Below are 19151 nucleotides of genomic sequence, written 5' to 3'. Positions count from 1 at the left end.
AGCCGCATTCCACGAGTGGAACAACCGGTACACACCACGTTCCAGTGGCTCTCATCCGGAGAGCCGACAGGCGGTGTCGCCTTCCGACAGGAGGAACGTTATGCAATGGACCAAGAAGTCAGTGGCCCGGCAAATTCGCGGAAGATGAGATGGCCCTTCCGGGTCTACTCCATTCTTATTTTTCTCTTCCCTTTTTCTCGCGTCCGTCCCATTCCGATGCGTTCGCGCGCGCAGTCGAAATCGAAAGTCGCCCGCGATCGCGAAAAAAAAAAAAAAAAAAACCAAGCGGACCTCTTCGATTTTGCTGATGAACTTCTCTCTCCGAGAATAATGCCGAGATACGGTGATCCATTCTTCATTATACTCGCTAAATCACGCGATCATAAATTTAAACGATCGAGTTTTTGCTCAGATGTATCATCAGAAGAATGATATGGATACAATATAATTATATAAAGTGCAATGGCTGCTTGTGCAACAATCGCAATGTTTAAAGAAGAGAATGACTGGCATATAAAACCCGGCAAACATGCATCTAGTAAGAATGATGAGTGAATAAATAAAGGGGTATATTGGAAGTTTACAGAGAGTACATGCCTTGACAATAAATAAATAGAATAGATTACACAATTTGTCTTATATTTTTTTATGTTCACGTTTACTTGATTTTATCGAATATCGTCTACGAATGTAATGGAGAAAAATAAAGAAATGAGACGATAATAAAATAAGAAAGTTCGACAAGAGAAAAATTTATATTGGATAAAGCTAAAATTACGAACGTTCGAACTGTCAAACTGACATTGAGTATCCTCGATAACTTTATTATTGAAAATGGCAAAAAATATCCGGTAAATCAATACTGTTTATCGAAGAATTTAGCATTGAGAGTCGCTTCTCGAAGATAGAGAAACTCTGGGATGAACAGGCGGCCTTTTAGCGAATGAACTGCCGGCGAAAGCTTTAATCGATCCTGAAGCTTCGTTGCAGGGCACCAATATGACAATTATAAGAGAGGGTACGGATTTTTTCGATAGATACTCTGGGAATTAAGGTTCGCGACGGGACAATGAAATCACGAGACAATTAAATTTATAGGCAATACCTAACGTAACGGTATCCGCTCGAGAGGATAGACGGCGAGAATGCGGCAGCCGTGCATTGTGGCAAACGTAGAATGCGCCCGTCGTTTCTTTCGATACGTTGGATATATTCCCCGAGAGTGTACGTATATCTACGTTATCTTTCGAATGTTACGCGCTCGCGGAACTCGTTTGTACATCTTGTTGCACGAGATATCTGTTGCGTAAAATTTCGCTGGGAAATAATCAATAATTCGCGATTTAGAGCAATGGAGTTTTTTTTATCGAACAATTTATCTCAACTTTATTAGAAGTAGATACGAAGAACATTTACGATGACATTTTGTATATCTTTCTTGTTTTAATAAAGAGTTGTATGATAATGATACAAAATTATTGTACGAAGGATCAATATTATATACAGGGTGTCAGAGCAATCTCTTCCCAAAAAAAGCTATTGTAGCTTACCTCGAGACCCTACACCAATTGATTCCTCTCATTATTTTGTACATAAAAGTATTAAGCTAAGATAATCGAAAAATGAATATTTTTAGATATTTTATGGTTTATGTAAAATTAAGAGATTATTTCAAGCCCCGTAATTCGAAAAGTACTCAATGAAAAAATACTTTATTATAGTGTTTTGAAAAGCTCTCGAGGTAAGCTACAAGAGCTTTTTTGGGAAGAGATTGCCCCGACACCCTGTATACGTGTGTGTGAAATAATACTCTTTTTATTACTATCATTTTTGTTGATTTATAATTATTAGAACTTATAAACTGTATTAAACTCATAAATGGATGATATTACGCGACTCGACTGAACATTATCGGCAAGAAACTATTTTTCGTCACGCTCAAAGAGTTTTTATTGTAGCGTAAATCCATAACGCTCTTTCTCTCGTTCGCCGATCAATGCCGTGTGAAATTGAAGTAGAGATCGCCACGATATCGATATTGCGATTTGCGGTTAAAACCAAAACACCGGGCATAAAACATGGATGAAAGTGAAATTACGCGGGAAAGCCAGACGGAAATGTGAGAACTGTGGTTGGACATGTTTAAGCAATCTCTTTTGCATTATGAGCAAAACAAAGATACGCACAAAAGCCAGAGAGAAAAAGAGAGACTCATTGCATCTATAATATTTAATTAAGAGAGTTTGCATTTATTTATAAATATTAATATTAGAATAAATAAAGTTTTTTTTTTTTAATTGTTTTGCTAAAAATTTTTAATTGCATCCTGAAAATTAACATCATTCAACTACAACAATTATTGATATATAACAAATATTAATTAATAAATATCAAATGCAATTATATCAAATATTAAATTAATTAATTAAATTATATAAATTAATAATTATTAATATCTCAGAGGATCGATACTCTAGCTTTAATTTAGCATGCAACTGGCGGTATTTATTCCTCGCAAGAAACGAGATGTACAAAAAAATTTGCAGTATCCATCGCACGAGACTCTATTGGATATATTTAACCCTTTTGGTTGATTTACAGTCGGCGACAAGCGCGCGTTAAAATTATCGTCCGAAGCAGACATCGAGGTTCCACCCTAATTTCCAATTCCACGGGCCTCTCGCTCTCTTCGCGGGGAAATTACTTCGGGGACACCCGGTGCATCTAAATTTCTGGCTTGGCCGTGCTTCGGGCTAGGCCTGAACCTGAGTTTCTGATTTATGTGGGCCCCCGGGGGAAGTCCAGTTGCCAGGTCTCCCAATACACATCCATGTACATACGTGCATCACTCGCATATATACCGAACGCGAAGTACGACGAAGCGCACTCGTATGTATATACATTGTATATGTATGTATATACATTCAATGTGTATGTGTGTGTGTGTGTGTGTGTGTATATATATATATATATATATATATATGTACATAGTATGGAGCCTATCAAAGCATCGAGTACACGTAGCGACGTTTGCGAGATCGCGCGTGGGTGTGGATTTTACCCGCGGGATGGATGCACTCGCGATGGCCACTCGTTTGTCCGTCATGAGAAATGAAAATCATTGCCGAGATGTTCGAAATTAACGATCTTCATTCAGCAATATTTAATACACAGCTAGATAATTACAATGGCGATGATGGTTAATCGCTGGAATTTTACGTTAAAAGATCTGTTCGTTATCGATACGATCACGAAAAAATGAGCTACGTATATGAATTATAACGAAATGAAAACATGAGATGGATATATCGTAGAAAAAATATATTTAAATGAAATAACATATAAAATTAACTAAGTTTTTCCATATTTTGTTAGCATTTTTTTCATATCAAATCTAATCGATAAAATTTCCTCATTTTTTTTTGTGTTTTAATATATAATAAATCCCTTCAAAATAGCAAATAGTTTTACTGACGCAAGAAATATATTGCTATTAATATATCAATAAAATTTTAAATTTAATATTAAATATTAATAAATTAAATATCAAATATTAAGTAAATACTAAACTCAAAAGCTTAGAATTAAATGTACTACGATATAACCCCCCCTCCCCAATATAAGATATCAAATACTATAGATATTAATATATATTGATCAAATTAAATTGATTGTCGCATAAGAATAAAAAGTTTTATATAGACGTATACATATAATCGAAAAAGAAATGATCTTATCCGTTTAAAGATAACGTATACACATATAAACATAATGCACATGTTGCAGTATCGCAAAGTGCAAGACATGATTATACTTGTGCATCTTCACGCGGCAAATTGCAACGTGAAATTATTAGGTACGCGAAGTTTATACAATAAAGATTAATGCATACGATACGAACTCTTGCGGTAACTCCCGAGCGAACCTTGCACACTTAAGATAGGGTAGTGTAAACGCGGTTTACTATAATATATACAGGATGCACTTACAACTTGTGTCTCGTGCAAGTATATCATCAGCCCTCTCAAAAAGTAGTAGGCTTAAACGGCGAAATTCACAGGTCAGTGAATAATTAAAGCCGCAATTGCATTCCACGTCCCACTTTACGTACCTAGTTTATGTATGCTAGAAACAAGGCCATTCGAGACATTCAAGTTTCCAGTCAAATATTCGAATGTGTGATCACACAAAGTATTAATATACACGTTTCCAATAATAAATATTCAATTAAAAATACATCCATCATCATGCGTGTATATATTTTTTGGTGCGAACAATCGCTATATATAATATATAAATTGATTTTCCCATCAAATAATCAATAATAATAATAATAATAATAAATGATAATAAATCAATATATTATATTTATATAAATTATATAAATTTATATAAATTAATGTTATTTATAATACTGATATAATAAATAAAAAATTATATGTATTATATTCAAAAACAATTATAAATGCTTATGAGAATAATATTAATAATTTTTAATGGCTCATAAAAAATATTTCTCTCTTTTCTAAAATCATATAATGAATAAGATGATGCAATTAAATTTATATTTCGGAATTTTATTTACATTGTTTGTTTCTACATAGCACGAATCACGTGACTTTCACCGATATACACCGACATGCAGCATCCAGGTGCCATGTATTTTTTAACCTTGATCTGCATTCCGCGTGGATTCTCTGTCTGCGCGCGCGCATCGCATCAATGTAATTTCCACGTGGCACGCACACACGTGCGTACTCTGGCAATTCACGGAGCCGTGTTAGAGAGCCTTGTATCTATGAGAGCAAATGAAACCGCCGCATTCTATCTCGTACCAAAGGCATTTAATTGGAATGATAGCTACATAACTTCGCATCACACAAGCTTGAAATTATTTTATTTGTTTTATAGTACGCTCCAATATGTTTATAAATCATAAGTTAGAGAAAAATAAAATATCATAGTCATTTTTGTAATATAATGTGCAGTCGAATTAGAAAAATCTAATTTCATTAGAGAAAAATATATAAATAGAAATTTCAACAATTTGGGAGCGCAAGAATAATAAATCAACATGAAATTAAAATTAAATCAAACGAAAGATTGCAATCTAAAAATATAGAAAATTTCAGTAAACGCAATTATTTACTAGGAAAAGGAATATTTCATTAAACAAACTTTTCAAACGAATAAAATCCTTTAATAAACATAATCGCAATTAAAATGAATCGAATTTCGTTTCTTCTACGAAAGGATTTTAATAGTCATCGGGATATATAGCGTGGTAATTTGTTGTGGCTAATAAAATCTAATGCTGTACGATCATATGGTTTATATATATTCATTATACTAATCTCGCGAAGGGATACGTGCGCGGATACATAATCGTTTGTTTCGCATGCTCTACGTTACATACACGGGAAAGAGAGAAGCTCTCTTGTGCCTTCTAGATATATAAGTTTCTCTCTATCTCTCTCTGCGCCTCGATTCTCCGTAACCAACCGGATTAACCTAGTCTGAAGTAGAATCCCTTGATATGCCAAATGCGGGACGTGGAAATCGGTACACGAGATTCCATGCATTGCGCTTAAAATTTCGACTATTCAGTTGCAGATAACGTAAATTGTTTGCGATACTCAAAAATTTCCGATTTTTTCGAGAATGTACAGATCTCGCGTGATTATGGAAGATGTATTAAAATTCCTAATACAAAGTTAAGAATTTTGAAAGAAAAGACAAAAAAAATTAAAAGATACAGACTTATAAGATATCTTAATATTAATGAAAAATAATAATTTGTGTTAAAATTTGAAGGCGAAGATATCCTCCCAAGATGTCGAAAGAATTTTTTAACACAAGTTTTGTATAATATAAAATTTTTAAATAAAAATTCAATTATTTAATTCTCACACAATTTGGTAAAATATTTTCTTATACCAATTATATATCTTTTATCGACACAAGTATTAGAAGTTTAAAAACTCTTTAAGCTATTTAAATTTAACGATGCATATTGACGGCGGGAAATTTTCAAAAGGCAAAAAGGCGAATTCTCTTGCGACATCAGTGAATCATCATGTTTACAAGCAGCAAAAAGACACGCGTGCACGCCGGACATTACTTCATCAAATTCATCGAAATATCATCGTTTTCATCTTCGATCGCGACACATTATCGATCTTCGTGAGCAAGCGGATAGAGAGAAACACGAGTCTGTAATGTTATCGAAAGTCTTTATCTAAGAACCTGTCAATTGCCGCAAAGTAGCATGCACGCGAACATATTCGAATTGCAACATGAGCATAAAGAGCCAATCATTAAATACGATTAAAGAGTGGAGATTTGCTTCGTCTTAAATCGTTTCAGATAGACAATTGCAAAAAAATGTACACAGAGTATTTATTTGCACTCTAAATAATAAAATGCTAGATAAAATCCATTCTCTTTTATGAAAAAGGACGAACAACAGCTGATCCGATTCAAATATAAATGCAATAAAACAAGACAATAAATATAAAAGAGAATGAAGTTTATTTTCTAATAAATTATTCAAAAAATTTCTAAATATCAGTAAGATGAAAAATTTGGAAACTTGTTAATTTTTATGTTAAAAGAATTTATAAATAAATTTATCGAAACGAGACTCTTTTGTTTCCTTCATGCTTATTTTATTTTACGTAATTCCGTGCAACTTGTCGTATTTTGTCTTAATCTAAAAATTAATTCCCCGTATCTTCTTCGTATCTCACGATACTTTGTTTCATGTCAGATTCGCAAATGAGAGGTAAGAGTCAGAGTTACTCGCAATTACTCGGTGCGGTAGCCTATTCCACTGCGCTTCCGAGTACATCCAACCTCGAGAGAGAGACGTCCGCCGATCAAAGTGATCGGGGCCTGTAAAATATACGGCAATTCACGATGCCGGCGCAACAGACAACGAGGAAGTGACGGAACTTCTCATATCAAATTGAAACGTTACGGAAAACGATGGCGTACCGTTGAGAGAGATCGACGTCGAGGGTCTATCGCAGGAGAACCAGCGAAAGAGGTTAACACCCTCTCTTTAACAGCGTCTTAGCTCAGTTTAAGCTTAACCAACCTAAGAAAATTTAAAACGCCGGGAGAGAGAGAGAGAAAGAGAGAGAGAGAGAGAGAGCTCGCCCTTTCGTTGATGCAGAAGACCTCCTGATCGAGGGCGTTCCACGTGGTTTAATCCTCTTTCGTTTTCGCTTCATCAGAATTCATCAGAATTCCAACTTGAAAAAATGCATATCGAGAGAAAAATATGAAGGATTCGCTCGCTCGTGATTTTACAATTGTTTGCACATTTTTCGCATATAAAATATAATAATATTATAAGAAATCGAAAATCACTGCAATTTAAATTCGAGTTTGAATCGTCGATTTTTTGTTTGCATAATCTTTGAGATATAAACACAAAATTCGAATCTGTTTGAATTGAAGAGAATTTGATTCCAATTTTGCCCATATAATAAATTATTATCACACATCTTTCTTTCTCTCTCTCTCTCCAAGATAGTTAATATTAACATAATTAACATGTTGACATAACTATTAATAATTATTATTAACAAATATTTAATTATTATTCGAATTAGAAAATCTAAATATTGATCATTACGGATGTAAATTCAGCCAAATTACAGCACAACAAGGCAGAAATAGTATTTTCAATGATAAAGCGCCAATATATTTATAATAATGGTTAATCGGTAGTAGGTTACTCAACTAAACGAGTAATAAAACTACGTTACTAGTACAAGTAATAATTATTTAGCAGAAGTATTACGACAATATATTGCCATTAGAAAGTATCCTCGAGATGCGCTTCAAGTCACGACGAAATGAAATAAAAGCGAAACATCGTTAAAAACGAATTGTCATTCATTCATAAAGCTTTATAACGAGTTTTATATAAGTACTATACTTTAGCAAAATGATGTAGATAAAATATCGTTGTATTATATGGTTTTTTTTATTTTACTCGATTTACAAGATTTTCAATTTATGAGATTTCAATTTCGCGAATCATAAAGACTTTAATTTCTTGACCTTTGACTGCGACTTTCTTTCCTATTTCCTTCCGCTAACAAGTATTTCGACTTCTTCCAATATACTTGTTCCAATATGTACTTCTTATAATAATATCGTAAATTTAAATAAAAATGTGTGCATGCATGTAACAGACTATATCGTGTCGAAATGGCAAGAAAGTTGATCACTTTTTAGTGATGCTGATGAGAACATCGCGCGACAGTAAAAAAATTCATTATTTCTCGGTGAAACTTATGCTTCCAGCACTTCATGTTGACCTGGTTTAGATAAAATTCGAAAATTCGTATCTCTTTCGCTCGCAAATGTCTGTCTTCCGTTAAGAAACGTCAGGTAGGAATAGTGCAAAGTCGTGGGAAACTCTCCAAGCGAGCAACCAAGTATGGGAATAGGAGGTATTGGTTATAATTCTATACTAGGTTCGGTTAAGTACCTTCCGATTAAAGTCGGCGGCCACGTGAAAGTATACAGTTATACCTGTAGAGGCGTCCATATGTATGCTAGTATAAATTTACGACGGTATAAGAAAAGACTTGTTATAATTGAAAAAGCAGAATCACCTCAAAATTGAAACAACTTATTTTTATATCGAGTCTAAAAATCAATAAATATATCAAAGAAAATAAATACGAAAATAATTATATATCGTAAAGATCCCATTAAAAATCTCAAGAGAATTTTATGCATCAAAAAGAAATTATGAAAAAATTTATGAATAATATATATTTATTTTAATTTATTATTTATTTATTTATTTATTTATTGTATTTATTTATTTATTTTTTATTCATAAATTTTTTGAATATTCAAAACTTGTAAATATCTATAGTGTATCAGTTTTGTATATAATAATTATTATGGCGACTATTAAATTGTTTGAGCGACGATGAAGATAACTTTCTCCACGTTAGGGCTATTTCCGTCACTTTTCACAGATATCGATGCACTTTAATCGCGATTGCCACGACACACCTGTAATTTTCGCGTTTCATCGAAACGTTTCGCAAGGAGGCGGCAGGATAATGACGTTCCCGGAACATCTCGAATCCTTGCGCCGTCCAGCAGCGGCGTGATTTAACGCCGACAACAGCGTGAGTGTGTAACGGCGGTTCTCGGACGGATTTGAATTACAATTACCGGTCAGTTTCGGACGAGCTAAAGCGGCGCGTTTGCACGTAACACATCATCGAGAATGGACGCGTGAGACATGATAGACAATAATAGAGTCTACGCGCCACGCGGTCCTTTCGCGCTATTTTCGCGCATCGCGCAGCGTATGTTTACCGCTTATAGTGTGCACATTTGTAACGACCACCATGCTTTCTACATCGCGAAGATACCTGTCCATTTAACTTTTTTCTAAATGCTACACAGGAGTTACAGGAAATTGATGCATAGCTCATGTAACTGCATCAGTCGTTTGTGCCACAGAGTGCATTTATGTATTTTGCATATTTCGGATTAGTTTCTTTAGCGTCCTAAACAGGAATAAAAAATATATAGATAAAAATTAAAATACATATAAAATATCCCGACGTTGCATTTCATTAAAATTTTTAAAAGTCTAAAAAGAGACAAAATAAATGTTTAAAAAAAGATACATATACGAAATTAAATTATCTTTAACAAAATTATCTCAAAATTTAATTTAACAATTTATCTCAAAATAAAATTTTTTTTCATTATTATATTAATATTAATTCATTATTATATTAATATTAATTCATTATTATATTAATATTAATATTAATATTAATTAAATAAATTTAATTTTTTTTCTTAAAATTAAATTTTTTTCATTATTTTCTTTCAGATATACATTTAAATTGAAAGCATGCCTTCTCGAATCTGATAAAGAAAATTTTGAATAAAAAATATTCATCCCTCTCTCTTCCACTTCGAGATACAGATGCAACGGAAGTTTCTCGAAAATCAGAGGAAGATAGTCACGAGTTCCTTCTCGAGTGTCCGTGGGCAATGCTATTTGAGAGCCGCTGCTCGCATGAGTTTCATTAATCTGACCGCGCCTGGAGCCTCGTCTTGTATCGCATCTACATGTGCACCGTCTCGCACGTTCTGCCGCGGATATGTGTGCGTGCATGTACGTGCTCTTAAATATATATACGACGCGGACTCTAACTTTGCATACACGCGTGTGCGCTCGCGCGCGCGCGCAAGCTAGCAACCCGGTTCATTACCGTCCCCTGTACAAGCGCACGGTGTATATGCGAGAGCCCGTGCACGTGGACCGGCTCTACGTGCGCACGAATAAAAACATGATCGCGCGCGCAGGGTAGAAGTGAATGCTCGAATAAAAACACGGATGTACAGGGTGATCAGAAAGTAATAGCCGTGATTTGACGGGAGTTGGGAGGCTCTCGCGAGGAATCGTTTTATTATCCTCCAGAGATTCCGAGTTGCAATTTAATCCGACACTCGCGTCGTTGCTTTATAAAAACGATAAATGCAGGACACTAGAGAATTTTTTCTCATTGACAATTATAGGTTATTTACATATCACCGTAATCTTGTGAATTTCTATAGGAGAAGGCAGGACATGGATAAATCAGGAAATCGATAATTATCAACTTTCAGGCCGACTAAAGCATTCTAAAGATCCGAACCGGTTTGGCATACGTTTATGAGAACAATCATAAATCAATTTGAAAGATTGAACTTTTGACAAACGTCTATGGGTGGCCAGCGGGGTTAGGTCAACATTGAATCACGTGGAAAATAATGACAATTTGTAAATGAACGCCGGTTAACGGCTGGACGGCAAATATTTTATTTTTCATATACGCACTCCACTACCTCTCGATGCCTCTTCATCACGTAATTATCATCGGAATGTAGCGCCAAAGAACGATAAATCAATTTTTTTAATCACTGCTATAATCACTCCAATTTTCATACAATTTTGTGAGAATGTCTGTAGTCTCATAAAATAATTCGTCGATATAAAAAATTTTTAATCAACCGGCGCTTGTTAATCTATATAACTAAAAGTTCAACACGATGATTGTCTAATGTGCTCTTAAAATTATGCTTTTAGAATTTAATAATTTGAAGTTTAAAAAATTAAATTGCTACAATTTTAATTTAATTTTCGAAAATAAAATAAAATTTTATTTCGAATTGATTATAATATGTAGTAATTATACAAATATGATACTTAAATTAATTTAATTTAATTAATTTAATTAAATTATGAAATATAAAAAATAAATAGTATTACATTACTTCAATTTCAGCATAATTTCAGTCGAATTGACATTAAACATAAATAAGCTATCAATCCAAATTATGTCCGAAAACAAACGAAGCTTATAATCATCGAATTGCCGACACTAATCTTCAGAGTGATGAGTATCATTTGTTAACGTCAATCACCGTAATATCCACGTTTACCGGATCGATAAATAAAATAAAGATGTTTATCGTCATATAGATGTTGGAAGAAAATTAATTTTAGTCATGTATCAGATTAAATTGTGCATCATCAGATATAAATAAATTGTAATTGTTATAAAATAACAATACATAATAATAAAGTATTAAACAATTTGGTTTTATTAAACATTTTTATTTCTGCGTTTTTAATATTCAAACATTTTATAACACCAGTGTTTTATTTATTCATTAATGTCTCCATTTCCGACAATCGCATCAAGATTTTAGATAAATCATGCATAATTAATACTTGAATATTTACTTGAATGTTTTCTAATTCATATTTAAAAATATATTACGGATTAAAATGAATAATGCATTTTGTAGCATGGATTTGTAATAGAATTAAATTTATATAACATTCGAAGAAGAGGTTTGCGAAAGTTAATAAGCGCATCTCGTATTCTAACATTGTTTCACGTTGATCCATTCTCATAATCTAAGAATTTCTCCGATCAGAAATTCCGATGATCGTGACCGCAATCGTTGCTTTCCTCTCGGAGCGCTTTCTCATGGAAGACGCGACGAGGAACGAGAGGAGAAATGGAGAATCGCGTAGAGAGATGCACACCCACCATCGGGGTTCAAGCACCGCGCGGTATACCTTGTGTGTCTTTTATTTATAGAACGGTAGAGCGCAAAAATGAAAGAAAAAAAGCAACGCGGGATTAATCAACGACATTCTTAATATTCGCCGCGGGCGATGACGGAAGTTTTCAGGATTGCTACAACGCGCGGTTTCATGCGGTGCGTGCCATATCGAAGAAATCTCGCAATCCCGTGTGCATCGTCGAGCGAATAAATTTGCCGACGAAATGCGAGATAAGGCGATTTAACTTTATTAATTAAAGAGCATTAGCGCTGAGAGTCCCGTTTATCATAATAAATTCTCGTTTCTTTCGTATTGTGTTTTGCAAGAGGAATAATTTTACTATTCATTAATATAAACACAAAGAGATTATTTCAAGTAAAATTATGTTGAGAAATAAATACGCTCTACTAAATAATTTTTTTTAATATTTTAAGTTTTTGCCTTTGGAATAAAATGTAAGACAACGACTTTTCATCATGATATCAAAAAGTTTTATCGAGATCTATTACAAATAAAAATAGAATAGTAAACTTTAATAATATAATTAAAAATAAATTTATAAGAATAAATTTATAAGAATAAATTTATAAGAATAAATATAAATTAATGATATAATTAAAATAATATAATTAAAAATAAATTTATAAGAATAAATATATAAATTAATGATACGAAAACCTAAGAAAGAAGAGAAATTTATAATAAATTTTCAAGTTGCAAAAATTTATCTTCTAAATGCTTAATTTTGATTTTTAAAACAATGATGACTTTTCTTCGAATCCGCGCATGAGCTCGATGTATATAGATGTATGACATTAAGCATATGTCTTTACAATATACTCATTGCGGAGCGGAATTAATAGCGAGTCGCAAACAGCAAAGCAAACGCAGCGGGCAGTTCTGAGAAAAAAAAATGCTAATCGCGGAAGTGCATCACGGGCTATACGATCGATCCAATCGGCGCTAATTAACTGTCAAATTAACACGAGTTATCGTCCTCTCGAGGGGGCCGTGAGGAAAAGGACCTAACCCCGACTATCGCGCATCCTCACTATCGAGATTTATTACGAGCGTGCGATGCCCTCCTGTATTTTTGCATTAAATTTAATAATTTCTTTAACCGTTCTTAGCTAAACAAAATTCAATTAAAAATATATGCTACTGAATATATATGTATATGTATCTGTAAAAAATTCATACATGAATATATTTTATATTATCTTCTCTGCATGAAATATGACACATATTTTGCAAGAATATTTTACATTTTATATTGCCGTAACTTATATGCATTACCTGTGTAAATAATGCGCAAAAAAAAAAACACGCGCATTAGCCTCTTAAAGATGCTTGAGGGAAAATTGCACAAGGAGTTGCGGATATAACGTACGGAAAGGAGCGGTTACCTTGGTACTAATATCAATGATAGATGTTATAAAAAATGGCAGCTGCAATACTATTTTTTATGCAATATCCGACTATAGCGATTGTGTATAATTTGTGTCACTCAACTGTGCGCATTCGTTCATTATTATTAATGTGAATTTATGCGACATTCACGACATAAAATTTAATTGACCAGTGCAAGAGAATAGTGAAATAAAATTATGTTTGATATTTAAAAATTTATAATACATTTTATATAATAAAATTTTTTTTATAATAAATGCGATTTTAATTTATAACTTAATAATCGAGACGCCCCTCAATATTAGAAATAATTGAAAACTATTTTTGTACAAATTGATGGCTAACGTGGGGTAAAAGTTTTTTTTGAATAACTTTATTATTAAAAGTGTGCAGATGAAAATAAAAGAAGTGCATTCCAAATAACGTGCAATCGAATCATGAAAAAAAATTATTTCTAATATTAGGGGCTAATTTTATGCGTCTTAATAATCGGGATATTTAAAGATTTTTATCATAATCTTTAAGAAGACGCAAAAGAAAAGAATTCTTGCAATTTAAAAATTTACAAATTTCTCTCGATGCGCAATATAATCTTATAAATTTGATTCACTGTATAAAAATTTGAAAATTGCTATTGAATACTAGTAATCAATTGCTTTTATAAACAAAAAAAAACCGAGACACGTACTGTTGATGATGATGGAAGACATAAATTCGAAAGACGAAATAATACAGCGTATGTGTGTATCTATATAAAAACAGAGAAAGATAAAAAATATTGATTACAGTGCTGATTGTCCCATCCCATTAAGCGGTCTTAAAACAAATGACTGCGCAATTGTAAAATTCCACAGCGCAACATAACGAGATTAGCCCACGCCATCCATTGCCGATCCTAATGACGGACACTTTTTTTCTAATCATTCGTCCGAAGAGGGCTCATTATTTCGCAATTCCTCGCGGTCCTCAGGTACCAAGGCGTGCACTTAAGTTGCGCGCAATTATTGGCACGATACCGTTCGCGTTGGATTTGCACGCGTGTCGGGTGCATTTTCTCGCGAGGCAAAAAGCACACGGCGCATACTCGGAAACGCACGGCCGGTCGTCAGCTATTCAAACTGCTGAAGAAGACGCTATTCAGACTTCGTGTTCCGACGAGGTCATAATCACAGAGATCGTAACGACTAATCCCGGCTTTGCCGGATGAATCAGACTTGCGTGGCAAAATTCAAAATGGCAAGTACAAGTCTGTTCCCGGAGATTCTCGAAATTTTTGTAAATTACGCTTGCATTCCTCTCGTATGATTCGCACAATCATAATAACTCGGAAAAATTGCACATAGCAATGAAATCCGCGACTCGCTACTAATTCGATATGTCGTAAAGATAAATGCTTAATGTCATACACGTACATCGAATCCATGTGCAGCTTAGAAGAAGGATTATCAAGATTAAATTTTTCAAATTTTTGTAATAAAAAAATATGCTATAATTATTCAAAATATCCCAAACATATTTCAATTTTTTTAAAACATTACATATATATGTGTGCATGCATATACATTATTAAGATTTTTTTAATACATTTATTTTGTATAAAAGTGCCTTTTTGTTTAATTTATTATTATTATTATAATAATTTATAATAATAATAATAATAATAAATTAAACAAAAAGGCACTTATTATTATTATTATTATTATTATAAAGGCACTTATTATTTATTATTATTGTAATAATAATAATAATAAATTAAACAAAAAGGCACTTTTATACAAAATAAATGTATTAAAAAAATCTTAATGAAAAAGAGATTTATGGAAATTACAAAGGGAAAATCCGTGCGACCTGCATATCAATTGCTGTGGGGTAAATAATGCAGAATTTACCTCAACTACTCCGAGTTGAGACGCGAGGTAAGATGCAACAGGTTCGCGGCAAAGAGTGCCGATTGATCGCGATTCCCACGAATGCACTCGCTCATCACATTGTCAGGAATCGCGGCGAATCTCGGCGCGAATATAATCGACCGGCGCGGAAATTGTCGGTTCCACAATATTGCGCGGGCAAATCGAGCCGCTAAAAATGCTTAATAAATACGACTCCGCGGGACCGACTGTCGATCGGTCGGGGCCGAGTCGCGCGTGCGTGTGTTACGTGCGTGCGTGTGCGTAAACGGACCCCGGCGTTTTGTCAGAGACGTGCACTTATCCCATCATGCACACGCCGCCCTTTCGTTTCTGCCTTTTTCCCTTCGGTTTTCTCGCGCTCTAGCGTTCTACCTCAATCGTCTCCCTTCTTCACCAACACACACGCAGGCAGACATGCACGCACATGCGTTTTAAGTACACGCAAAAGCTATGTTTATCATTCCACGGCAGCCTTTCCAACCTACCCTCTCTTTACCCATCATTCATTCGATGATTCTACTTTAATACTAGCGACGTAATGTGCATCTATGGAAGGGTAGTTATTGATAAAAAATAAAGCGATAAGAAATTAAGGCAACGCGTGCAAATAATCATTTTTCGATTTTAAGAATTATTTAAGCAAAACTATCTTTTATTTAAATAAGTCTGATTTGATATCTTTATTTAATATTTTTAAAAATAGTTTATAAATAATTATTATCTAATTTTTGTACAGTAGAAATCTTCATAAAAAGAACACATATACACATAGTGAGAGAACGTAAGAGATTAATATGATTTTGCTCTCCTTTCCACGATATGATCTGTAACTGTCATGTAATTGCTATATCAAACAGCTAATTTTAATTATGAATTAAATTATAAATTATAAATATATAATATATAATTATAAACTATATAATGTATAATTATAAATTAATAAATTAAATTACAAATTAATAAATTAAAATATAATTTTACAGCGTTGTGCGAATTTACTATAATCAATGCGTTTTCTTATAAGAGAAGCGTGATTGATCGAGCATATATGCCTCTTTATAAATTTCGCATTGCGATAAAGAATCACCTCGATAGGAAATCATCACGCGCTTTCGCGATATTCCGGCCGAATGATTATAATAAATTCGATCGCAGCGTGCGATACTGCCATGAACGTGAGTATGTACACGTACACTATGAACCGCGAGCGACATGCAGTGGATCAATTCGATTCCGCTTTTAATGACTACTCGAGAGACGGCGAAGGAGGGAGAGCCTTTTAATAACCCTTCCCCTTGAACCCCGTTCGATCGGAGGTTCGAAAGTCGCGGCAAGGTTAAGTACTTGCACTTCGTCCGATGCTCTTCCTTCCGGTTTTCAACGGGGCAACAAATCGTCGCCGGTTATTGCGATTAAGATATTTATCTTTTTTTTTTCGATGATAAAGTTACGAGACGCGTTTTTCATATTTTGAAGAGACGATTTCGTAAGAACAAGTTTGTTTAATAATATTTAAATCGCGTTTTGAACTAAAATTAAAAATTTATTTATTATATATGATATTAAAATCTGTAGAGAGAAAGAAAGAAATCTTTATTTTACATTTTTTTATAAATTTGTATGATTTTATCGTAATATAAATAAAATTCTCTCTTTTTCTCTTTAGATTTAACATATATAATAAATATATACACACATAATTTCGAAATATCTATTTTCCCCCAAATAATAAAATTTAAAATATGAAAAGAGTCAGTCATAAAATTCAATTCAATTTCCGATGGCTCGTGCCTCAAGAGTCAATAATAAAAAATATTTAAAATTCTACAACGCAAAGAAGATTTGTGAGAAGACCGGACGAGAATAATGAAGAGTTTTCCTTCTTAAAAGTTTCGGAGAAAAAGGGAAAAAAAAGGGACACCGGAGACAGAACGAAAGGATGGCCACTGGATAATTTCATGCCGACGAGCATACTGCATATGCAAGTGCCACTGTAGTCACGACATGGCGAGTGGCTATGTGCACTATTGTGTATGTCGACACGTACATTATCTTCGAAAAGTTCCCCACGCAATGTATAATAAAAGAGATGGCGGATATTATATTTTTATAAAATTGCCGCACTTATAAAAATCACACATACTAGATAAGAGAAGTAAAAAATTTAGCGATTTTATTCCTAAAATTTCCATTTGCTATCACTATAAAAAGATACACACATACATTGTTAATATTTAATAATAAAATTTAATAATAATATATGTGAATCGGCAATTGTTATGCTTGTCGCTTCTGATTTTTTATTTCATTGTTTGTACACGTCGCAACTTTTTTGTTCCATCTTGAGTCACGAGTATATGCTCCTTTGATGTTTATGATTAGAGGAAAGTATTTTGCAAGTAAAGTATCGGATTTTTGCACAATAAAATGTGATTGAAATGTAGCGACATATTTTTCTCAAATCAATTATCTTTGTACGACTGCATGTTTTATAAAAAATAATTTTGAGTTTTAAATCACATCGATGAATTAATTTCGCAGTGAGTTTCAAGCAATTGATTAGCACAAATTCAACATGGAATTCTTGAATTAAGACTAGATTCTGACATATATTTTACTTTAAATTTGTTAAGCTTTTTTAAAAATCATTAATTACATATAGTCATATATTTCAATTTTAAAAAATTGAAAATCAACAAGTTCTTGAATATTTTTCCTTGTCATCTTAAATGTAACGATCTTATATATAACGATCATAAGTATAAAATATAGATTTTATAATTTAATGAATTTAACTTTTATGAATTTCAAATGTGTGTGAAGTTGGCATCTCAAGTCTCAGCATCTCACAAATAAACGTCAGATTTTGTTGCATCCAGCATAGTTCCTGATAGGTTTTAACAATAGTTCCGTCGAATTAATTATAAATATTTAACTTTTAAAAAATGAGATGCCAACTTCCGAAAACATCCAACAGCATCTCATCATATTTCAAATATCTGATCACAAAGCAGTAATATTCCGCAGAGTTCTATCGCCTACGCACATTCTGTCAATAGTTCTGACGATTAAACTTCGTAGAAAATAATTTGTCATCACAAAACATATTTACGCGTACAGGGGTGAGATGCTGGTCGTAAATCACAAGTTCTGACGATTTTAATTGTTTTTTCTAGTAAATTGATACTTCCTCTTCACGGTAGAAAAGAGTTCTCGATGATACAGTTAATAATTAATTTTTTAAACAATTTAGAATCAACGATATGCCCGGTCTATACGTGTAGATATGAGATGCTATGCCTAAATCGGCAGTTCTAGCGATCTTAAATAATTTTTCTAGTAAATTAATATTCCCCCTTCACGCTTGAAAAGAGTTCTGGGCGATACAATTAAGATTTAATTTTTTTAAACAATTTAAAACCAACGAGATGCTCAGCCTATACGTATAGGTATGAGATGCTGGTCGTAAATTTTTATTTAATTTTTTTATTAATTGATTTACGACCAGCATCTCATACCTATACGTATAGACTGAGCATCTCGTTGGTTCTAAATTGTTTAAAAGAATTAAATCCTAATTGTATCGCCCAGAACTCTTTTCAAGCGTGAAGGGGGAATATTAATTTACTAGAAAAATTATTTAAGATCGCTAGAACTGCCGATTTAGGCATAGCATCTCATATCTACACGTATAGACCGGACATATCGTTGAT

General features: G+C 33.2%; 1 protein-coding gene across 1 annotated transcript in view; it reads right to left on the bottom strand.

Moving 5' to 3' along the window:
* The window catches only part of Ntan1 (N-terminal amidohydrolase 1), a 50798-nt gene that overhangs the window by 27961 nt on the left and 3686 nt on the right, over positions 1–19151 (bottom strand). The gene's annotated exons all lie outside the window — the stretch shown is intronic.

The sequence above is a fragment of the Camponotus vicinus genome, unplaced genomic scaffold, assembly GCF_025532165.1.
Source record: "Camponotus vicinus isolate PSW18456_S1 unplaced genomic scaffold, iyCamVici1.0 SCAF_12, whole genome shotgun sequence".
Classification (NCBI taxonomy): Eukaryota; Metazoa; Arthropoda; class Insecta; order Hymenoptera; family Formicidae; genus Camponotus; species Camponotus vicinus.
The sequence above is the reverse complement of the archived record's forward strand: the minus strand, read 5'-3'. Positions and strand labels throughout refer to the sequence as shown.